The sequence below is a fragment of the Pseudorca crassidens genome, chromosome 20 (assembly GCF_039906515.1).
Source record: "Pseudorca crassidens isolate mPseCra1 chromosome 20, mPseCra1.hap1, whole genome shotgun sequence".
NCBI lineage: Eukaryota > Metazoa > Chordata > Mammalia > Artiodactyla > Delphinidae > Pseudorca > Pseudorca crassidens.
Window position 1 is genome coordinate 42,398,524 of NC_090315.1, and position 25,060 is coordinate 42,423,583.

The following is a 25,060-nucleotide window of genomic DNA, read 5'->3' on the forward strand; positions in this document are numbered from 1 at the left end:
AATACGATCTCCTGTAAAGCCCTCAGAAATTACCAAGTCTCCACGTCTCCCCAGAATAACAGTGATTTCAAAAGGATAAAGTTTGCAGAAGAAATACCCAGAAACGCAGTGAAATTAATTGCTGTTTTTCAAGAAGCAGCTCTAAAATGCAGTAATTAATTGACCTCCTATGAGAGACAGTTTCTCCATAGTTAATAACCACTCTTCCCAGACATGAGAAAGACAGATTACTTTCATTTGAAAACAGTTTCTACTAAAATCGAATGATGGAAGACATCACCGCACTTTCTGGTACGTGCACCATAACCAGACGGGGTTTCATGAGTTGCTGTTACTCTTTTAGTTCGGTGAGGGGAACATGCTATCAGTGGTCCTGCAGAACGTGCTTCCGTGCTTTCCTGAGTCTAAGACATCTGTACGCCCATGGATTGGTGTGTTATCTGGAGAGAGCTTTGTTAGGAATGGCTGTCCTGTCCCACGTGAGGCAGCACGGTGTCGGACTCATCTGTCTAATGAGCAGTGCAGGAGAGGGCACTCAGCTCCCACTCCTTCCCTCCCACACTGATGCTCCTGCGATGGACGCATGCCACGATGCAGGGAGACAGCAGTTGGGTCAAAGTTGTAGGGCTTCTCCTGACTTCCACGCACCCCCTCCAAGTCCACTCCTCTCTCCTGCCCTTGTCCTCGAGGGCTCACCTGTTAGGACTGCATCAGGGGATTCACTTACCTTCTGGCATGTCTTCGGATGTGGCCAGTGGGGCGCCCTCACAAAAAGACTCAGGAGCGGGAGAGTAAGATTGGGGCACTTCTGCCTTAGACACCCTCCCTGCAGAGCTTCCTCAAGCTGGCCACGTCCTGCTCCTGGCATAGCACCCCTCTCCCCTCTCCTCCAAGGGTGCAACTTGAGTGTGCCGTCCATTTCCTGCTCGGCCCAGACTGCTATGCTCATGGCTCTCTCAACCTGATCTTCCCGAGGGCATTCGCTTTGTCTTAGCCTTCTAGTGCCTTGCAAGCAATTGCACTTCATGAGTCTTTCTTTCCACACCCAAACTGCACTCAGGACCGAGACACTGTATAAAGTCTGCCCAGCCCCCAGGACTCAGAAGGAGAACCGGAAACTGGAAGAAAGTGAAGCTAGAACGTAGCCACTATTGCTAATTTGAGGGGTGACGGTATGGAGAAGACCAAAGTGGATATGAAGCAGACTGAGAAAAACGTGCATAAAGAGTGAGAGTTATTTGTTGAAGGATCTCCATGTCTTTCTCCAGAATGGGGAGTTGAACTCATAGTTTTCCAAAATCCCTCCTCATTTAAAGTCCTAACTCCATGTGCCATACTCCTTGAGTCAGGATTCATGGTCGGGAGTTAGGTTGCCTTTCCATTCCTCACAGTCTCCAGAGAGAAAAACTAACTAGTTCTGTTTGTTTGTCTGTCTGTTTTGTTTTATTTTCTCTTTAGTCTTTGGCTCGCGCATGACAGTAAAAGTTCCTTCTCTCTTACTTAGGAGGGATGCTGACTCATGGGGGATGCTTATATCCAAACTCCTCTCTCTCGAGAAAAGTGACCCTCATATTGTGGCTCACCTCTCTTCTTTTTCTCCTCTTCTGCCTCCTCTTTTTCCTCCTCCTTCTCCTTCTTCTTTATTTTGCAAATAAAGTCAATGATACCAGTGCAATGATAGCACCTAGTAAACCACTAAACAAAAGAGCTAAAATACATGGTTCCCAGAACAACTTCGGCCCTTCCTGCTACCTAGTAGTTCAGGCTGATTTATTTAAAATTTAGAATCCCCATTTATCTCAATGGGAACTACCAAAAATGCCCACAGAGGGATCTTCTAGTTCTTGGGTTGTCGGAGAGCAGGTGATTAATTGATTGTCCCACAAGCAGATTCCCAGCCCACCCCATGCAGCTTTAGAGAGCAAGATGGCGGAAACATAAGTTGGGGAGTCCTCCATGTAAAAAGAGTCAACTCTACTCAATGCTCTGTGGTGACCTAAGTGGGAAGGGAATCTAAAAGAAAGTGGATAAGTGGATCTATGTATATGTTTAACTGATTCGCTTTGCTGTACAGTAGAAACTAACACAGCATTGTAAAGCAACTATATTCCAATAATAATTAATAAAAATATAAAATAAAAAGAGGCAAGCAACCTGGCTGGAGGGAATGGTCCCAACGCAGTAACCGACACTTCCTACACAGAGGCTATCCTACTTCTCCTTCCACTGGGACCACATAAACTAAATTTCAAGGCTGAAGAGAGGCATGGTCCCTCAGCAGCTCTGAAGCTGCATTCAGCTCTAGGAAAGGAAGCTTGGAAGAAAGTACAAGCCCAGGCTTTCCCTGAATTCGAGAATAGCTGGGGCTGGGAGTGGAGGGCTCATGCCAGCTCCCAGGAATCTTAAAGAAAGGTTCTCTGTTAATCCTCATCTCTAATCCTTCCAACTGTTCCTACAATTGAGATAACAGTTCCTAGGTCTGTTAAAACAACAGACACCGCATCTTTGCGAACTATTCAGGAAGAAACCCAATGGCCTTATTCTACAGATACCTCCAAGGCAGTTGTACAAACGTGTGCTTCAATCAATACTCATTAAGATGATTTTATATACAAAACACCTAAATAACTAAATCAATATGCTATGTGGGATGAAAGTGAATAAGGACAGAAGAACCAGGGGAAAAAAACCCACTGAGGAGTTAAAATAATGATCATAATCCTCTGAACTGACTCTCAAAGAAGAATTCTTCATGGCCTCAGGCAGCACCATTTTAAAAATTTGTCTATTCGCAATTATTTTTTCACATACTTCTAATAAAATTGGTTAGTTGCTTTTCTACCACATAGTTGATTAGAAGACGTATACACCTAAAGGGTAAAGCTTGGAGGGGATGGAAGACAGGCAGATCTCACTCAGAATGAAATTATGGGCATTGGGGGTCTAGTGAGAGGGTGATGAAGAAGAGAAATGTTGAGCGACTCAAGAACTGTGCAGCAGGCTGGGGTACTTTTGCGTAGAAGCAGAAGTCTACATAGTCTACGTAGGTCCAGTAGCTTCTAAAAGAATCAGTGGATTAGAGCAGAGTGAAAAATTGGAAATTAAAAGGAGAATCCTAAATTACCAAAAAGTAAAATTAAAATATGTTCCAAATCTCCTAGTGGGAACATATGGCAGATTGCAACGTGTCTTCTCTTATTTTCAGTCCACATCATTGATTCCAGGGATGTCATTGATTCCACTCCGATGTCAGTTGTTTTCTGTTGCCTCCAGTGCAAATTTAAAATTCCACCATGACGCTTTGAGATTTCTTATGCTCTGTTCTTCTCCCAAGGGACTCTCTTTGCCCCTCTGCATTCATCTTAATCTCTTGCCTCTCATGTACCACCTTGATTCTATTTCACAGAGGCTGTTTCTAGGACTTGCCTTGGACTTCTTACATTTTAAACTTATCTTAGAAAATATAACTTCTAGAGATACACTTTTTCTTTGAGTCTCCAGAGCAAAGCTTCCTTTCTCTTAAGCAAAGCCCCTCAGGTTAGTGATTTTAAAGAATTATTTATTTGTTTATTTGGCTCATCGCAAATTGGGAGGAATAAAACTAAACCTATGCTTTTTAGGAGCCAGAGTCAATAGCGTCATAGTCACCACCCAGGTTCCCTGGAATACTGGCCACAGCCATTCATTCACTGGGGTCAGGTTTAGTTTTGTCCTGCTCCAACAAGTGGGTTCCCCGCCATTAGTTATGCTACTTTTTCTCAGGCAAATAAATAATCCAGAATGAAACATTTCTCCTGCCACCACTTTTATTTCTGCATCTCCCTGGGTTATTATTTCCATGTCTTTAAAAGCAAGTAGTAGTACAGAAGTTAATGGAAGCCCGAGCATTGAGCAGGCTTCTAGAACTTCCACGTTTATAATAAATTTTCCACAATGTTTGTGGATGGTCACCTACCATTCTCATCAGTGAAACTACTGGGACTTCAAGTGAAGGTTAGACAGCGAGAGTGAGTCTCAAAGCTCTGTATTTGTGTGTGTGTGTGTGTGCATGTAAGAGAGAGTACGTGCATATGTATGTGCAATGAAATACTTATGTGAGAGAGAGAACTTGATAGGTTCAGACTTTTCTCTAGATTATTTGAACTGTAGGGCCTGCTTGGTTTTGAGATTGTGCTTAGAATTCTATTAAATCTATTACATAAACTCAGAGCATATGGTTCTACAGTCCTCTGTTAAATTTATGTTGTTTTGCTAATTTGTCTTTTTGCATCGTCAAAGGTATTTTAGTAGAAAGGAATATCAAATCTATATAGTCTGTGGCATTGCTTAGAAATACATATTCATATTTTGTCTATGCTGTGGAAGAATTTATAAGTCACAGAGATTATCTGATCTTCAATAGTTTGAGAGAACCCATCAGTGAAATTGCTTGCCACATTAAAGCAGTACGCTTTCATTTTCTTCTGTGGTTACTCGTCTATGCAATTAATTAGCGGGACTTTTTTTTTTTTTTCCTGGAGCCAATTTCAGTTATTTCTATTTCTTTCCTAAATAATTGATTTTATCAATAATTTTATCATTGTGTTTACCTCAAGTTGTGCACTATAATTGGATTCTCTTATTTTTAAACGTTCTCTGTATTTGCAATTATCCAGTATCTCTTTAATTTTCCTTAAGGGTGAATGGTGATTCCTTTTTTTTTTTTTCTTTAATAAGATTATCGGAAGTTGATCTAGTTGATCTATTTTATTTACTCTTGATATTCTATGACACAGGGGGCATGGGTGGGGGGAGAAGGGTTGGGCACCATTTCCTGCAATGATCTATTTCTTCTATTTATAATTATTTTCTATTTCAATTTCTTTTTGTTCCTATTTTCATCATTTGCATTTACCTAGTCTCCCTAGGTTAGTTTTGGGTTCTCAGTCTAACATTTTAAAGAGACTGTTAGCTTACTTTTCTTACTTCCTATGAAATAAGGAATTGATTTACTATATGAATTTGCCTTGGAGTAAAGCTTTAGCAGTATAACATGTGTTTAAGATGGTATATTCTTACCTTTATTTTCTTTCTAAGTAATTAGCAATTGACTTCCTATTATTCATCAACCCAAAATTGTTTAGAGAGAAATTTTACTGTTTGTTATGATTTGTTTCTTTTTATTTTTGATTTGTATTTATCCGGCGTTACATTTGGAGAGTTGATCTTACAAAACATCTGCTTTAAGGAATTTATTGTGCTTACTGTTGTGGCTCAGAATAAGATATAATTTTATAAATCTTCTGGTGAAACATTTTAATATATGAACAGTCTTATTATTTTAATTTGTCTATGTACTTAGTTATTTTAGTCTGTTTTGTCTGCCTTGAGTAAGAGAGGTGTGTTACTGTCTCCCTAAAGCAACATGTTTCCTTAGATTCCCCATTTTATTTCTAACGTTTTTAGTTTTATGTATCTTGACGCTATGTCATTTGGCAAATAAATTTTCATGGCTATTTTATCTTTACCATGGATTGTAAAATGACACTCTTTGTCTCCTTTAATATTATTTGGCCTGGAATAAAGTTTGTTGGAAACTAAGGTTGTCAGTGCTGCTTTCTCTGTTTTTGCATTTCCTCAGTAGTATATTTTGCAACCAATATTTTTCAACTTCTTTGGCTTTTGGTTTAATGTAGCCTTGAATGGGATTTTACTGTTGAACATAATAGGAGAAATGTGGTCTTCTCAATTGTCGGAAAATATTGTTAATCATACGGAATCTTTTAAAATGATCTAAAAATGCTGACAGACACCTTTCATCGGCAGCCCGCACACCCCTCTCCGTGTGGTTTCCTCTGGGAAGCAAAGCTGTGAACTGTCAGCCCTTCATTTCACTCCTGGCTACTGGGTGGAATGTCTTGGTTAAGCAAGCATGCCTCTAGGCTATAGAGTCAGCTCTGTGAGAACATAGGTAAAATGAGAGGTAAATAAGACGTTACTACTAGGTAAAATCTCAGAGCTTACAATAATACTATTACCTGTTGGGGACCTCTCTACGTATTTTTCTTCCCTCTGCCATCTTCTCCCGGACTCTCAACGGGACAGTGGAGCCATAACAGCATTGTGTTGCTATGGGGATAAAATATGAGAAACTCATGTTACAGATTTTAGATAGCATCTTCCGTCCAAGACAGGTTAAGACAAGGGCTTTGCCCGTCTACAAGGCCATGGGAGATATCAAGAGTCAAGTCACTATATGACTCCTACATGGCAAGTTACTATTATGTCCCAGTTACTATCTACCAAGAGATCTGCTCCAAGCACTTTGTATGTACTTAAAAGGACTGTGCCTCAGTTTTCTTATCTGTAAAAAGAGGATTAAATGAGGTAATGAGATGCATATGAAGAGTTTGCTCCCTTGGCCATCTTGTTTTATATCAACTTTCATACTGTTACCATTACCTCTCTTAACTTTATTTTATTTATTTATGGCTACATTTTGCTTATTTTTCCCCAGTACTTTGGAAAGAACTCATCCTTTTAAAATTTTTGCTTTGGTTGACTTTTATAGATTTGGATCATAATTTTCTCTGACCCGTAAGATTTAATATCAACCCTCACCCTCTTGTATGATGAGCAATTGAAACTGTTTTATTTTTCATGCCCCCTTTATAAATTCATTTTCCATTACATTAGTACTGTATAACTGAGAATTATACTTTTGAGAATTGTACTGGTATTTACATTCAAGTTGAAAGGATATTTCCAGCTTTTGACTTTATATTGTTTTCTTTTCTCACAGTCACACTTAATGCCATGGTTTACCCATTCTTGAGTCACAAGTTTCAAGTCAGTTTCTCTGTTGTGTACAGATTGTATTCAAGCTCTTTTTCCCTCAAATAAGATTTTATTGGTAACATACTTTGGAAGTTTTTCAATTTCAATATGCTTTTCGTTTTGTTTTGTGTTAGTGTAGGTTTTTTTTGAAGTTTTGGGTTTTGTTTTGTTTTTTGTTGTTGTTTTTGCCTTCACCCATAAATGGTCATTTAGTTGGTCAGACACTCCTGGGTCACACGCTTTTCTCTGAAAACACTGTACAAGTTGTTCCATTTTCTGGCATTTACTCTGCCCTTCTAGGTATAGATCTTTTTTTCATTATCTCTTTTTACAGTACAGTGGCGATATTTGATCTCCACATTTAGATCCTTTCGGCTTCAGAAAATTGTATCTAATTATACCCTTGATGATTGTTTTCTTTCAATTGCTCGCTTTTAATCTTTAGAAATATCTAAAACGCATGTGTGTTATATCCATTCTCTGTCTCTTCATCCTTTTCTCATCTTTTGCTCTGTATTCCTCTGACATGTATTGGCTGTTCAATAAACAGTCTTGAAGGAAAGAAAACGAAGGAGGGGAGGGAGGGAGGGAGGGAGAGTGGGAAGGAAGGATCCAGTTTGGAGACATGTTTTCAAGTTTATCCTACTCAGCTTGGATTTGACTTTCTCATCATTTCTGTCTTCACTGTGGGTAGTTACTGGTTCACCTCCCTACAGCTGAGTGTTAGCTTCCTTGGAACTTATATCACTCACTCCATTGTTCTCATATCAGTCTGTATTGTAGTTGTTTCCAAAAAGGCTTCCAAATAGTGTTTCGGGGTCCCAACTTCCTGTATTTCACCAAACATTCCATATGTTTCGCTCCACACCCAACTTGTATACATAGCAGCTTATTTTCAAGGTGATGTTATTTCTTTCTTTGTTCTGCACTATTTCCCAACCACCCCCTTTGACTTATATTTTTTTATAAAAGTTCTTGAGTGATGCCACATGGAATTGCTAGTCTGTAACAGGTGTTCTTCCATTCAGGTATGGAGGGACCAAGGTGAGATCATCCCCTAGTCCATCTGTTTGGTTCTCTGACACTTGAAACCAATGACTCAATAAAACATAGGAATCACCTGTATTGTATGCATTGCTGCCAGGGCTTTCCTGTCTTTGCCCCGGTACAGCCCTTTCCCTGTAGGGGTGATGGCCCCTCAGATATAAGGGAACTCTGTCTGTCCTCACTGATTGCTTTCATTTATTTATTCCTTATTATATCTGTAAGTAGATATCGGTGGGACTAAACAAGACGTAGGAGAGTCAACTGTCCCTGTCAAGAACAAGCGCTTTAAATAAATGACTAAAACTACTTTCACGATTGGTATAAATCCTGGGTCTCTGAGCCAGGTAGAGACAGCGTGACACTGTGAGTGCGTGTGTGCGTATGTGTGTCTATGTGTCTGTGTGTATTGGATGAAATGGAAAATAAATTTTACCCTACATACTTCCATGCATGCAACATATAGCACTGTAATATATTACTGTAAATAAACAGTAATATATTACTGTAAAATATAGTACTGTAATCTCTTGTTTTTCTTTTTCTCCACTTTTAATTTAGCATCTGTTAATCCCAGAATATATTTATTCTGATAAAAAATTAACCTGGACTGTTAGCTCCCTGAGGACAGGGACAATGTACTTGGTCCACCAGTGAATCCGATGGCCAAGCCCATATAAGATGTTGACTGAATAAACAAGTGATTAAATAAAGGTTGGGATGAACCAGACCCACATATTTTTTAATATCATGGACAAAAATCTCCATTTCTTTCTACTTACTCTATTTATTTTAGTTTACAAATATGTTGCTCAAATTTTTAAATTAGAAAGTTAATCCTACCAGCATCCGGCATACGGTAATGATTTTAATGGAAATTTTTGGCTATTCCTCTTTATAAATTGCAATATTTCCATTTCGCATGCGTGACGATAAAAGTGTTAAAATTCACAGAATTATCTCACATGATATCAAGAAGTTTGGTATGCACATTAAAAAAGTAGCAAGACTGGGACTTTGCTGGCGGTCCAGTGGTTAAGACTCCGTGCTTCCAATGCAGGGGGCGTGGGTTTGATCCCTGGTCAGGGGAAATAGGATCCCACATGCCATGTGGTGCGGCCAAAAAAACAAAAAGTAGCAAGACTATTACGGTTTAAAAAAAAAACAAACTTTTTTCTTTTTCATCAGAGTCATTAAAGGACATTTGGAAAACAAGAGAAGAAAATATTCCCATAATCCCAAGACTGAAGTGGTGTCACTAGTAACAGCTCGATATGTTTCCTTCATATCGAGGCGTGGTTCAATGAGGCGCCTCATGCCTGTGGGTGTGAAGTGACCCACCAGTCTAACTCTAGTGGGAAGGTCGAATGGTGATATTTAGGAAGAGGCATGGAATCTGCAGCCCTGCAGCTGAGACGTTCCCTTTAACATTCTTCCCCATTTTGAAAAATAATTGCTGCTAGCAAAAACCCTCCACCGCTCTACATCCCACGGCAATCAAAGGGAAATCAGATGAGGGGGCAGAAATGAGAGGAAGCTGCATGGGACAAATGGGAGATGTGGTTGCACGTGGCAGGGCACAGAGGAAAGCAGAATGCCCTTCAAACAGGGTTTTGTAACAACTTTGTTATTCACATTCTACCAATTTAACAGTTTCTAGTAACAGAAACTTGACAATTCCGCAGCTCACAATTACGGGCCTGATCCACGGAAATGTTACCTTAGGGCAAAACTATTATGTGTCCAGAAGGGTGTGAGGAGAGAACTTGGCTGGCAATAATGAGCCATCTGAGCAGAAAGATAATTCTCCTGGTAAATAGGGGCTAGACCTCTCACTGTGTGTTACTAATAAGAAGTTGCAGCTTTTCATTAAGGCGCTGCTTTACAATATTCAAAGGTTATCTGAATTACGGGCAGGCCAGCCATCTAGAAATCTCTATAAAGTTTTCACTTCAGATTGGGCTCAACCATGCTAACCCATCTGTTGAGGGCCATTGTTAAATCCTAAATTAGATCCCACCCTTCACCCTCAGATTCCATACAACCTGGCCTATTAATTATAGAAATCCAAGTCAGGCCCAAACCTATGGGATACAGGTGTAAGATTCTGACACCCAATGTAGACAGAGCAGATTCAACACCTGTCACTCGCTTCACAGAAAAGGGCTCTTTCCAAGGCCTTCCTGTGTGAGTGTGTGCCGAGTTCTACGTATTTTTAGACGTAATTAGTGGTGTTTACTTTTTGTGGTTAAACCTTTCAGTATGTATTATATGGCATTTTGCTTCTTTCTGTTCACTTAACATATGATCAAATAGCTCCATTTATTAAATGGGCTTCAAAGCCATCGTTTTAATTACTGCAAGATTCCCCGTGCAATGTACACACCATCATCTATTTCCTCCACCTTTGGAGACCTAGACTGAAGAAGCTGCTTTGTATAATCCCCATGTGAAATGCTCTCTGTAAAGGTTTAATGATTCATGCAAAGGGTTTAGACTTTTTGATATTGCATGAAGACAGATATCATCCATTGAAAAAAAGAAATGTACCAATCAGAATTCTGTTTTATGTTGCTTTTTTTTTTTTAGCACAACCAACCAACTCTCTATTCTTCTGTTTACATAAAATAGCTACTTACAGAGTATAGCGATTACATAAGCAGCTACCTCATATAAAGATGCCAGGGGATCAGGTACCACGTCAGAAAGGGGTCTTAAGTCATAAAAGGGATGGTCCCAGTCACACACACTTCTCCTGTGGTTAATTATTGCGTATTTTAATTCCTGACTCACGTCAAGATGTTTTCTGAGAGGACCCAGTCCTGGAAGCTGGATGGAAGAATTGAAGATATTTGGGGATGAAGAGGGAGGCTCTAACCAGAGACTGTTAGGCCTCCTCTTTTCAAAACAACAAGAAATGATGACTCTCCTCCATCATATATAATTTAGCTCTGAGGTTTGGAAATTTCTGAGTAAAATGAATAAAAAATAAGATGTGCAGTCATGTGAAATACCTTTGGTTAAGCTGCCCTGAGAATGACTAAATGCAAGACACAAGTGTTGGGGGGGGAAGGGTGAGGGTAGACACATGTATTTAATACGCAGTACATACAGATAGTTCTCCCCTACTCCAGACAAGGGAGGGTGGGTCAGCAGGGGAAGAGTATTTTATTACAGACACTGTTTAAAAGGGCAATTATGTTATTACTTTAAAATTTTCTATCCACAACACACCCCCCTACTACCTGCACTCAGGGCAGACCACTCCCATCTACCCAACCTTGGCGTGCCACCAGCTTTCAAATACAGTCCCTTATCCTTACGAAACAAAATCAGCTGGATTAGTTACTAACCCCATTTCAAGGAGAGGAAGCTGAGAGTCTGAATTTAAACGACTTGCCCTTGGTCATACAGCTAATAAGAGGTCCAGTCAGGATTTGAACTCAGAACATGCTGACTCAAAAGCCTACCTCCTCTAAACTATGCTGACTGCACAGGACTGATGGCTAGAGCTTTCATTCAGAGATAAAGAAGCAGCAAGAAGCGTGAGAGGGGAGAGGAAGAGTGAGCGCTACAGAGTGACTGCTTTTATAGTTTTTGGCCTAAGATCTTTCCCTTCTTACCTCATCATATTGTTTTTTTCTGGTTACCATCTATTGTGGGCTGAACTGCGTCCCTCCGAAATTCATATATTGCGGCCCTAACCTCAAGTATCTCAGGATGTGACTATATTCGGACACAGGGTCTTTAAAGAGGTCATTAAATTAAAATGAGGTCATTATGGTGGGCCCATTCCAGTATGACGGGTGTCCTTGTAAAAAGAGGAAATTTGGACACAGACAAGTCACTAACACAGAGGGAAGCCCATGTGAAGACACAGGCCACATCTACAAGCCAGGGAGAGAGGTCTCAGAAGAAACTGACCCTGACGACACCATGATCTTGCACTTCCGGCCTCCAGAACCTTGAGAAAATAAATGTCTGTTGTTTAAGCCACCCAGTCTGCAGTATTTTGTTATGGTAGCCCGAGCAGACTAATATACCATCATCAGACTTACATGGAGGCTGCACTTTGGGGGCCGGGGGTGGGTGGTGGGGCGGTGTGCCCCATGCTGAGACCCCTCAAGGCCACTCTCTCAGTGTGATCCATTAGCTGGGTTCATTTAGCTCCACAGGAACTGGTTTACAGGATCAAGCCAGGACACACATATGTGTACCCAAGGGAGCGATGGGGTTGGCTTCCAATAGACATTCCTATAAGGGCGCTACCCCACCTTTCCCTTTCGTCAAACAGATATTTCCCAGAAAGCTGCATTAAACGTGCGCTGGCAGGGATGGCCCCATTCGGTAGCTACTGAATCAGGGCCTTAACCAAACACGAAATGACAGAACGGTTTCCAGAGGAGGATTACTTGAGCCAACTCGAGGCAAACACAACGCATTCTGGCATTGCTTTTGACAGACGGAAATAAAACAAACATTAGCAAATGGATTGTAGCTAACAATATGCAAAATTAAAGAAGGTACCTTTTTAACTTTGCCTGGGAACCCACTGGCTTTTCTTAAAAAATCTGCAGAAAGAAAAAGACAGAATTGTTAATCTCATTACACAACCAGTTAGCACATGCAAACAAGGGGAATTATAAGCCTTTGCATTCAGGGGAGGAAACGGATATCTGACACATGTATTTATTAAGGAGACTGGACTGGAAAATAGTACTGCTGTATTAATCAGAAATGGTGTAGAAAATACTTAAATAATACAACAGAATGTGCACAGACAGCATAAGCTGCTTACAAACGGAAGCCTAAGGTCTAAGTATTTTTATTTGAAGATTAAATTTTCAATTAATTTTTTTCAGCTTGTTGCCATCTCTTCCAAGCATCACTGTTAATTGCTATAAAACGACGTCTCTCCCTGTTTGAATTCTGGACATGGAGGCCAGAAGCTGTCAGCCATCTAGTGGGCCTCAGAGTATCAGGGCAGAAATCAAAACCACTGGGTAGAGGCTGAACCAGTGTATCAGGCTCGAGAAGCCGACTGGTCAGTTAAAAACCCCTTTCTTCATTTGCTCAGTTTTTCAAAAGTTACATTTATAAGCTCTAGCGTGTCACTGAAGAGGGCAAATAGAAGCTTTCTATTATTGGGAATTTCCAAATATCCCAACCTCAGGGGGTCTGTGGCAGACCAGGGTCTATATGCACACTCAGTGGATCAGCGGAGAAGGGACCACTTGCATCCTTCTTCTTTAGAATGAACAGTATACATGTCCCTGGCTGCAAATGAGCGTGTCCACTTCTGGCGGGTTCACTGGTGCTGGAGTTCTCTCTTCTAGCTAACACTCTCATTGTCTGGGATGATGGGAAACAGGAGTTAGAAAGCAAGTGTATGCTTAAGACTTGGGGTCGGAAATAGGGTTACACCTTGAGTCGAGGACAGGATTAGAATGAAGGTTTGGGGTGTAGATGCGTTCACATATGTTTGGGCTTGAGAGTCAGATTTAAATTTGAGGATGATTTTAAGTTGAGAATAAAGGAGAATAATGGCACTGAGGATCAAATGGGTAGCATTATGTTTAAGTTAAAATAGTCCAGTGTGAGAAAGATAACATGGATGTTTTAAAATAAGGCAAATCTAATTTTATAACCCAGATCCATCACTTAATACTTAGGTAATCTTGTATACGTCACCTAAATTCTCAGCCTCAATATTTTCATCTGTAAAATGAGAAGCGTGTCTATGTTGTACCTTCTTGAAAGAAACAGTAAAAAATAATGGATAGATGATAGATTAGATCGATTTTGTTCCCCTTGTCCAAGGGGACATCTGGCATTGCTTGGAGACATTTTTTTTTTTTAACATCTTTGTTGGAGTATAATTGCTTTACAATGGTGTGTTAGTTTCTGCTTTATAACAAAGTGAATCAGTTATACATAGACATATGTTCCCATATCCCCTCCCTCTTGAGTCTCCCTCCCTCCCACCCTCCCTATCCCACCCCTCCAGGCGGTCACAAAGCACCTAGCTGATCTCCCTGTGTTATGCGGCTGCTTCCCACTAGCTATCTATTTTACGTTTGGTAGTGTATACATGTCCATGCCACTCTCTCGCTTTGTCACAGCTTACCCTTCCCCCGCCCCATATCCTCAAGTCCATTCTCTAGTAGGTCTGTGTCTTTATTCCCGTCTTACCCCTAGGTTCTTCATGACATTTTTTTTTTTCTTAGATTGCTTGGAGACATTTTTGATGGCCACAACACGACTTGGGCGAGGAGAGCTACCAAAATCTAGTGACTAGAGGTTCAATATTCTGCTACACACCCTACAAGCACAGGACATGCCCCTGAGAATCACCCAGCCCAAAATGTCAATGGTGCTGATACTGACAAACGCTGGATTTGATACAGGTCAGCAGATGATGGAAGACAGGTAAACAGCTAATGAAGAAACTGATTTTGGAGATTTACAGGTCATCAATCCATAGATAAATCGATTGATCGATAGACGAGAGATATTCTGACATGGGAGACGCTCAGCATTCAACAAAGGGAAGGGACTTCTGATGAAATCTGAAGATTGGATGAACACCATGAGGGTTAGGATAAAACAGTGGATGTGGCTAAAGGCGAAACGATATATTAGCAATGAAATCGTGTCAGCCATCACGCTAAGTGTTTTGTATTCTTATCGCATTTGAGATAGGGGTTCACCCAATTCTATGACTAGGGTTACTGTTAGAACTATGGATCAAGTAAGGGTTGGGATCAGGGCTGGAGCTGGGGAACAGCCCACTGCAGGCCCTTCCCAAGGAACAGCCAGAGCTCACTCATTATTTTGGAAACATGCAGACAGCCCTGCCAGCGTCAAGTATCCTAATCTGAGGCAACTGCAGTTCAAGGAGACGAGAGAGGCAGAGCCTGCACAGGTCAGGCTGATGTGACACGCACAGGTATGTGATGATGTGACACGCACGGGTCAGGCTGATGTGACATGCACAGGCATGTGACGTGACATGCACAGGCATGTGATGTGACATGCACAGATATGTGATGATGTGACATGCACAGGCATGTGACGTGTCATGCACAGGCACGTGACGTGACATGCACAGGTATGTGATGATGTGACATGCACAGGTATGTGACGTGACATGCACAGGCATGTGACGTGACATACACAGGTATGTGGTGTGACATGCACAGGTATGTGATGTGACACGCACAGGTATGTGATGATGTGACACGCACAGGTCAGGCTGATGTGACATGCACAGGTATGTGATGATGTGACATACACAGGTATGTGACGTGACATGCACAGGCATGTGACGTGACATGCACAGGCATGTGATGACGTGACATACACAGGTCAGGCTGATGTAACATATACAGGTCAGGCTGATGTAACATACACAGGTCAGGCTGATGTGACATACACAGGTCAGGCTGGCCCACCCACAACTGATAGAAACTGCAGCACACTGATGACCAGTTCTACACCAGTCTTTGTATCCAAGTCCATGAGGAAGGAGCCAGAGTAAGCTGGAGGGGTCTGGGTTTCATGCAACGGGAGAAAGCTACAGCGTTCCAATACTAAATCTACTTTGAGAATAGGCAGCGGTTTGTTCCATACGTATTAAGAGAATAGGAAGTTTCTGAGGTTCAAGTGCTCTACTTTGTCCGCAGGAGCGGCAGGCAGCTCCGAATCTACAAGAGGGCCTTGGAGGGGCCCTGGGAGCACTGGCCACCTGTAGGCACATCTTACCCTCAGGAAGTGGGATCGGCATAACCACACCAAAGTTTCAAGAAGACGGATGTGGAATGTCATCCTACAGAAGAATGAAGAGACCTAAAATATTGCACAGTGGCCTGGCTGGGGAAAGACTGCTCGAACAGAACAATAACTGACTGAATGGAACGTGGCAAAGGGGAGAAGAGAGGAACAGACTTGACAATGACTCACCTGCAACATCCAGGTGGAGGGTCACTGGATCTGACATTAGCAAACTGGTCCATAAATAGCATCGCCAGTAAGTGGGTGGTTTGGTTCACAGGCCACCTGAGCGGCTGTTGTGAAACATCCTTGACACCATCCATCACCCAATGTTCTTATCCAGGCACACCCGGAAAGTGGGTTCCTGGTTATTCAGCGCAGAAAGTCAAAGCCCTGGTGGGGCAACAAGAGCCTCCTTGTTCCTGGGAAGAGCAGCTTCTTCATATAAATTATAGACTGAAAATTGGTTTGAACACGTCTCTTGAATCTAATTTCCGGGGCAACTCCCTGTGGGCTCGATTTCCTCCCACGTTCTGCCAAAAAGTCTTGGTGAAAAAGGAGACGTCAAAGTCTGAACCACGCCAACTTTGCTGTTATACTCCTGATGGGTTTCTAAAAACACAAACAAACAAAAACAACTTTAGTGAAGTAAAATCTATATATCATAGTGTTTACTCATTTTAAGTGTGCAATTCAATGATTTATTTTCTAATTAACTTACATAGGGTGCAACCGCGACTACAATTCCATTTTAGAACTTTTCTATCAGCTCAAGAAGATACTTGTGCTCATTGGCAATTAATCCCTGTTTCCACCTCCGAGCCCCAGGCAACCACTGATTGCCTTTCTGTCTCTACAGATTTGCCTTTTCTGGGCATTTCATATAAAGGGAATGATCTATTGTGCAGTCTTCTGTATCTGGCAGCTTTCAACTAGCATAATGTTTTTTCAGATTCGTCCATGCTGTAGCGTGTATCAGTACTTCATTCCTTGTTATGACTAAATAATATTCTCTTGTGTGGGCATTCCATATTTTGTTTACCTGTTCATCTGTTGAAGGACACTTGTGCTGCTTCCACTTTTTGGCAATCACGAATGGTACTGCTATGAACTTTGGTATAACCTTTTGTGGGGCAGTGTTCTCATCTCTCTAGGGTAGGTACCCGGGAGTGGATTTGCTGGGTCACTTGGTAAATTTATGTTTTCCCTGGTGGTGCCTTGAGCAGCCAGTGACCCAGCCTCCTCCTTGGCATTGTGCAGGGTAACAATGGGAGCGCCTGAGAACTTACCAACTAGATGTTCATAGCATTCATTCCCTAGGAGATTCCCTGTTAGGACTTGTAAAACTCTACCTACCTTTAACTTGAGGGCTGACTCACAGTAGCCATGTGAGGGTGTGATTTCAACACGATGATTCTCTAAAATACAAAAGACATGAAAGCATCTTGAAGACTTGACATCACGTAAGATGATAATGTCATATTGCTGCCATCATTCGTATTAGTCGCTTATCATCTGCAGTTTGAAAGGATGGGGTTTTAAGCTCTATGTGATAGGATCAGGAAGCAGCTAAGATCTAACGCAAAGAGCCCTTGATTCTGACGTTTGGTCCCATCACTTCCACTCCCAGTGATGGGAACTTCCTTACAGTGATTTGCCCTTCCAAGTACTTGCTTCACTTTGAAAAACAGGGCCACCAACCTCATCTCTCAGAGGTTCCACAGGATTAAACGAATTGCCGGCACATTCAATCCTGTCCCGTGGGGCTGTTGGGTGGTTAAATTACTTGACCCTAACTTTAACCAAGAAAGGTTGTGTATCTCAAAGAAAACTTCAAAGAAGTAAAATACGTTGCAAGATGGGCTGCCTAAGATTCTGAGACCAATCCTCCAACACCAGCTGGGTGTCCTACAACTTAATTCTGACACCATCTACTTGGAAACAGTATCAGTCCTACAAGACTGCCCCCAGCCCCTTCAGATGACAGTCATAAGCCCAAGTTGTCACCTGTTCTTCTGACTGACCAGCTATAGAGAGGAGGTTCCAGTGACCGCCCACTCCTAGGGTTTGGTTAACATGCTACAGCAGCTCACAGAACTCAGAGAAACATTTACTTACTAGATTACAGGTTTATTATAGAAAGACAGAACTCAGGAACAGGCAGATGGAAGAGATGTATAGGGCAAGGTACGTGGGAAGGGCACTTAGCTTCCATGCCCTCTCCAGCCTGCCTCCCTCCCGGAATCTCCACCTGTTCACCACCCAGAAACTCTCCAAACCCATCCTTTTGTTTTATATAGAAGCTTCAGTACACAGGCATGATTGATTCCATCACTGGCCACAAGTGATTGACGTCAATCTCCAGCCCCTTTCCCCTCCGGGGAGGTCAGGGGGCCAGACTGGAAGTTCCAACCCTCCAATCATATGGCTGGCTCCCCCAGCAACCAGCTTTGGGCTGCCAATCATCTCCCCCCAGCTTCAGGGGACTTACGGAAGTCACCTCATTAACAAAACCTAGGTGTGGTTGCAAGGGAATTGTTATGAATAACAAGATACCCATTTCACCTTCATGACCCTGCAGCCATTTCGGGAACAAAGGACAAAAGACCAAATATTGTAACAAAAGATACGCCCACTGTTCTTCCAAGGGTTTGGGGAGCTTTGAGCCAGAAACAGAACAAACACCAAAAGTATATTTCTTATTATAAATCACAATATCACACTGCTTCATTTTATTCACTTATTCATTTTCTTTCTCTAGGGGATTTATTTGTACAGTATTCTGATATCTCTCTTTTAAACAGAAATAAACAAAAATAATAACACAACACATTGATAAGGCCTTTTTGAAATATGCATTTATATCAATTAGATCATTCAGACGATTTAAACCTGTGGCTCTCAAGCCTGGTTGCTCTTCACAATCCCCTGGAGAGTATTCAATCACACTCAATGCCTGGGCAGCTGAGAGAGGTTACAGGACTTGCCCAAGTCATCCATCTAAGTTGTGATGCCACTGGGATTTGAACCCAGGTCTCTAGCTTCAGTCCAGTACTCCATTTCCTACACCATATTTTCTAGAAAGAAAATTGACCTAGAGTTTAACTAAAATTAACTTAAGTGGATGCAAGTCCTGGAGTGGAGAAAGGAAAATTTGAGTCCTTGGCAAAAATATATGGACGAGTGGCAATAACACACTCACCCGGAACAGGTCCACAGGAGAGCCTCATCTCACCTGGCCCAGCGTGTGCCGAAACCAGGGCCTGGTTTGTTATAAAACTGCTTGCTGTGAAGAAGTTCAGAGAGACGTGGAGGTTCTAAAGGGACAGATAAATCTATAAGCAAGACTACTGAGTTGGTAAACTCCCAGCTCAGCAGTTCAGAGACAAAAACAAAAAGGCTCTGTGGGCAGGCGGGTACCTTTATTATAGTAATCAGCTCTGGGCCCAAGAAGCAATGAGGTCATCAGGGTTCCTGGGATGCCCTGAGGGAAGTGAGTAAAGAAACATGTAATCAGGTGACACCCGGGGGTGGGGGCTACCAACTTAGGGCCTCTCTGCACCCAAGGCCCGAGGAAGTTTCAGCCAACTTGGGAATCATCATGGATTGATGGTGGAGATGCTGAACTGGAAGGAATACACTTGAAGAATGAGAAAACTCACAAGAACAGAATGGGAGTTCAAGATCATCAAGACAAGCCCCTTGTTTTACAGGTTAACGAAAATGAAGACCAGAGAGGGGCAGTGACTTGCTTCAAGGCCACAGAGCTAAGTGGATGGCAGGTCCAAGCCTCCCTGCCCGGTGCTTCTTCCACCATTAAAAACCAAACATGAAAACATGGGCAAAACACAGACAAGCTCCAGTGATCATCAGGGAGAAGAGATTTGGGGGGCACCCCTGTACGCACTGTCACTCTTCTGCCCCTCCACTCTGCCTAAGGAGGGAGCTGCCACTTTGGTTTCCACTCTGTGTCACAGGGATCAAGAGAACACTATCGAAAGCTGGTTTTACTCTGCCTTTGCTGTGTGTCTTGGGGTTAGTCACTTCATCGCTCTGGGCCTTGGGTTCTCCTTAAGTAAAATGGTATGTGTGAAAAGACAGTTCTAATGATACCCATTATGCCTGGTCTACTCTCTGAACCAGATTGGCAAACTACAACTGATTCTGGCCCACCATCTGTTTTTGTAAATAAAGTTTTATTGGACCACAACCACATCCAATCATTAATGTATTCTCTATAGATGCTTTTGTGATATAATGGCAGAGTTGAGTAGATGCAACAGAGACCACTGCCTGGCCCACCATGCTGAAAATATTAACTAGCTGGTCCTCTACAAAAAAAATGTGCTGATCCCTAAAAAACAAACACTCTGCCTACTACCTGTGACATACCCACATACATATATACACACATATCTACCATATATTTATATATTGTCCAGATAATTTTTCTGCTTATGTGTTTGCTTCTAGAAGGAAAATATTTCAAGCATATAGCTAAATATGAAAACAAATGCAATAGATGATCATCATACACTCCAAGGTTTTTTCTATTTTTTTAAAATTTATTTATTATTTATTTTTGTCTGCGTTGGGTCTGTTGTTGCGCGCGGGCTTTCTCTAGTTGCGGCATGCAGGGGCTACTCTTCATTGCAGTGTGCGGGCTTCTCACTGCAGCGGCTTCTCTTGTTGCGGAGCACGGGCTCTAGGCGCGTGGGCTTCAGTAGTTGTGGCATGTGGGCTCTAGAGTGCAGGCTCAGTAGTTGTAGCACGTGGGCTCAGTAGTTGTGGCTTGTGGGCTCTAGAGTGAAGGCTCAGTAGTTGTGGCGCACGGGCTTAGCTGCTCCGCAGCAGGTGAGATCTTCCCGGACCAGGGATCAAACCCATGTCCCCTGTATTGGCAGGCGGATTCTTAACCACTGCGCCACCAGGGAAGTCCCCACCCCTAGTTTTAACCGATGTTAATATTCAGTTAGATTTTTATGTTTTCAAAATACTGTATCATAGTAATCTATACTTATAACTAATCTTGAGTTCTTTTAGAAGAAGGAAGAAAAGACATACTCACATGTACCTCGAGCTAAATAACCTGAAGAGTTTAGCACTGTTGTAACATGATTACTGTCATTCTATTTCTGGTTTTTCAGATGGGTGAAAGGGTCTCCCTTATGAGCTCCATGGTCTAAATTACAAGGCACACATTTTACCAGAGATTAAGGAATGAGTTTTTTGAGTTTCTTCAATCAAACAAATAGTTTAATATTAAAGTAAAATGGTATCTGGCAACTGATCCACTTCGCTGTACAGCAGAAACTAATAGAACGTTGTAAAGCAACTATACCCCAGTAAAGTAAAATGGTGATTTTAGTTAGGACATTTAACCAGAGCTATCTTTTTTTTTAAAAAAAAATTATTTATTTATTTATTTATTTTTGGGTGTGTTGGGTCTTCGTTTCTGTGCGAGGGCTTTCTCTAGTTGCGGCGAGCGGGGGCCACTCTTCATCACGGTGCGTGGGCCTCTCACTGTCGTGGCCTCTCTTGTTGCGGAGCACAGGCTCCAGACGCGCAGGCTCAGTAGTTGTGCCTCACGGGCCCGGTTGCTCCGCGGCATGTGGGATCTTCCTGGACCAGGGATTGAACCTGTGTCCCCTGCATTGGCAGGCGGATTCTCAACCACTGCGCCATCAGGGAAGCCCCAAACCACAGCTATATTAACTAGCAGTTCTTGATGTACTGTGCTTAAATGCTAATATAAATAGGGCAAGATTTAAAGAAAATAAAGCTTGAGATTGAATTGAATGCCCGTTTCTATCCATGCTTACCCCTAATCCAGTTGATGAAATCTTAGTCATAGGAATCAGTCTTAAGAGGAATGTCCTTTTATAATCACTGTTTCTTTTGTTAGAAAAAGCAAAACCTTTGATACTTCTCTGGACGCCAAGGTTTACACAACTTCATTTGAAGTCAAAGTCCCTATAGCCATTTGGTTCCCTAGTGACCTGGTCCCAGCTCACATATAACCAAGGATAGACATTTGTTTCATCTTCTTTAGACATGACAGAGATGGAAAGGGAAGTTTCTGCCTCTCTCATCTGACTTCATCAGCATCATTGTTTGCCTTCCATAACCTCGTAACATTTCTTCACTGTATTCGTTATTTGTCCTTTTGAGGTTCTTTCACAGTGTGTGTGTGTGTGCGTGTGTGTGTGTGTATGTGCGCGCACGCATGCACACATGAGTAGTACCTTCGTTCTAATCCTCTTTCAATCCCTCCAATCAATAACAGGGCTCTATATGAGAGAACATAAACTAGCACTGAGGGCTCACCTTTGAAAAATCTCCCTGACCAATGTCCCTCTGATACAGAGCTTAAGGATGTACCAAGGGGGAAAGTGGGGGAGGGAGAAATTAGGAGATTGGGATTGACATATACACACTACTATATATAAAATAGGTAACTAATAAGAACCTGCTGTATAGCACAGGGAACTCTACTCAATACTCTCTAATGACCTATATGGGAAAAGAATCTAAAGAAGAGTGGATATATGTATATGTATAACTGATTCACTTCGTTGTACAGCAGAAACTAACACAACACTGTAAATCAACTATACTCTAATAAAAATTAATTTAAAAAATATACAGTGAAGGGGCTTCCCTGGTGGCTCAGTGGTTGAGAGTCTGCCTGCCGATGCAGGGGACACGGGTTCGTGCCCCGGTCCGGGAAGATCCCACATGCCACGAAGTGGCTGGGCCCGTGAGCCATGGCCGCTGAGCCTGCGCGTCCGGAGCCTGTGCTCCTCAACGGGAGAGGCCACAACAGTGAGAGGCCCACATACCGCAAAAAAAAAAAAAAATATATATATATATATATATACACACACAGTGAAATTCAAATGAGCACTTCATATAATTAAGCCTGCTATAGAAATACATATTTCTTCAATTCTTCAAATCTGTAGACCAGAATAACATGAAATATATTTAACATCTTTCACATGCAGAACCACCAACCAAAAAAAAAAAAAAGATGTTTCTGATAAAGCCAGACATTTTTTTCTTAAATTTTAGACCCGAAAGTTTGCTAGATTAGCACGTAGTTATACAGTCGTTAAAATAAGCTCTTGAGACAGAAATATACGTTCGTTTTACGACAGCTAGCTCAGTCTGCGCTAATGACGCCACAACGCAAGGGGGGCGGGGCATGGCCAAAATCTAATGTTTCTGCCCATCTTCCCAATTCCACTCTGTGGCACGCTTGTCTCACGGGTGTCCTTCCTCTCTCCAGACTGAAGGGCACAATGTTTTTAAGCTTTGGGATTTAACGTCTCTGCTTCAACCTTCAGAACAGCTCTCCAACCACTCTGAAGCCGTCCCAACCTCCCAAGCTGGGAGCCAAGAGTGTGCTTGACACAGAACCCAAGGGGACCTGGAAATGGTTCATAATGGAAGATTCTCAAATATATCATATGTATCTATTACTAGGAAGATTAATAATGATAAGAATGCCCCTTCTCAGTGCAAGACTTTTCTCTCTTGATACTTAACCTACCCCGGCGGATGAGGTTAAGCTATGCCCCTTAATGAGGAACTAGTAAGACACCTATAATTAAAATGACTTTTCTCCCGAGTGCTCAAGGAAAATTACATTTTTTCCCCTTAACAATTATAAAAACAAAATAACGACAGCAAATTTGAAAAAGGTAATGTCCCTCCCAACTCCACCCCCTCAAAAAGGCATAAAGGGGTGGCTTCAATGCAGAACTGTCATACTTGGGAGGCACAAGGACACCTGGAAAATTTACTCAAAATGCAGGTCCCCAGGCCCAGTTCACAATAAACTCCGCTACTTGAGATTTGGGGTCAGGCTCAGGATCTCACCTTTTAATAAAAGCCCAGGCAGTTTGGATACTCGTAGTCCGGAGACTACGTACGCTTTGAGAAACATTGCCACGTGTTCAATACTAGTCTTTTTTTCTTATATAATATATATCTCCCAATCTTCCAATTCTGTGTTCTAGCTTCTTGTTATCCGGCACATATTTATTTACACTACATTTGTTTTTCATCCTGGTGAAATTTAAGAGATCAGAATTTAAATCCCCAAGCCTCTCTTAAACAGCTTTATTCAGATACTTTCTTATTAATGGGCCAGAGGGCAAGGGCGTATTTACAGTTTCCACTGTGTATTGCCAGATTGCTTTCTCCTAGTGTGGAGAAATTTATATTTAAACTGGCAGATTAAGAGGACCCAATATTCACCATAACGTCACCAGCAACGTGTATTTGAATTTATTTTTACTTTGTTCTGCTAATTTAGTCAGTGTAAAATGGTATCTCAAGGTGGATTTAATTTGCACTTCTTGCATTTCTGGTGAAGATTAATATGTTTCCCTGTGTTTCTTTGCTATTTATAAGTTTCCCAGAGTCACAGTTAAACTTTCGAATCTCTCGTCACATTCAGGGCATGGCTTTTTGCTTCTTTCTTTGTTGTCAAGGCAACTGAAACTTAACAGAGACCGAAAAGCCAGTGATGGAGCGGGGACTCTGGCTTGATTCAGCATCCCAGGACATGCTCTTGGCCAAACTACCTTCTGTCCTGAGGGTCTTAAGGCAAAAACTTCCAGATGGGAGGAAGACAGGGAAAAAGAAGGTATTCCAAGTCAGGTTTCTGGGGAAGAGACTGTGAGACCGAGATCTGCATACAGGAGATTTCTGGGGGAATTTTCTCAAGATTAAGACCTGGAGGAGGTGACAGAAGCTGGAGCTGGCCGAGGGAGGGGTTCAGCAGTTGCCATCTCAGCCATGGCCCCGGGGATCACTAGTACTGAGATGACACTTTAGTGTTGTCCTGCTTTAAGGCAAGGGTTCCAGGACTTTCTTCCCGCACATGGACCAGTCCTCTGATGCAGGCTGCCCCAGGGAAGGCATTCTGAGCTTGGATGAGGTGACTCTCTTCAGCAGAAGGCAAATCCCAGAGGGGCACTCGGCTGTGAACTGTCAGCCACCAATACTACCAGCAGCTGGGGGGGATGAGAGCTGAGTCCTGAAGAGGGAATCTGGGTGACGTGTCACAGTATCCCCTGCCTAAGGACTCTGACGTTGGTTGAAACACTACAGTTTCCTTTAATATGTGCTATCATTTTAGTTATCTACTGATGTACAACCATCTCAAAACTTAGCCTGAAACAAACAAAACATTTCCATTTTGCTCATGATTCTGCAAAAAGGGCTGGGCTCAGCTGGGCAGTTCTTCTGCCAGTCTTGCTGATGATCACTCATTGGCTGTATTCTGCTGCTGAGGAAGCTGTGGTGGGTCTCTCTCCAGGGAGTCTGAGGGCTTCCCCTTCTCGCTGTGGTCTCATCAATTCCAGGTAGCCTCTTTACATGGTCTTTCCAGCAATGTAACCGGTTTTCTTGCATG

General features: G+C 42.2%; 1 long non-coding RNA gene across 1 annotated transcript in view; it reads right to left on the minus strand.

The window, feature by feature from the left end:
• The window catches only part of LOC137214680 (uncharacterized), a 778,223-nt gene that overhangs the window by 224,469 nt on the left and 528,694 nt on the right, over window positions 1-25,060 (minus strand). Inside the window, exons 6-9 of the long non-coding RNA XR_010938994.1 lie at window positions 16,990-17,051; window positions 15,823-16,245; window positions 12,388-12,431; window positions 6,018-6,108 (exon numbers count right to left, since the gene is read on the minus strand). This is a non-coding gene — a long non-coding RNA (uncharacterized lncRNA). The remainder of the gene's footprint in view (window positions 1-6,017; window positions 6,109-12,387; window positions 12,432-15,822; window positions 16,246-16,989; window positions 17,052-25,060) is intronic.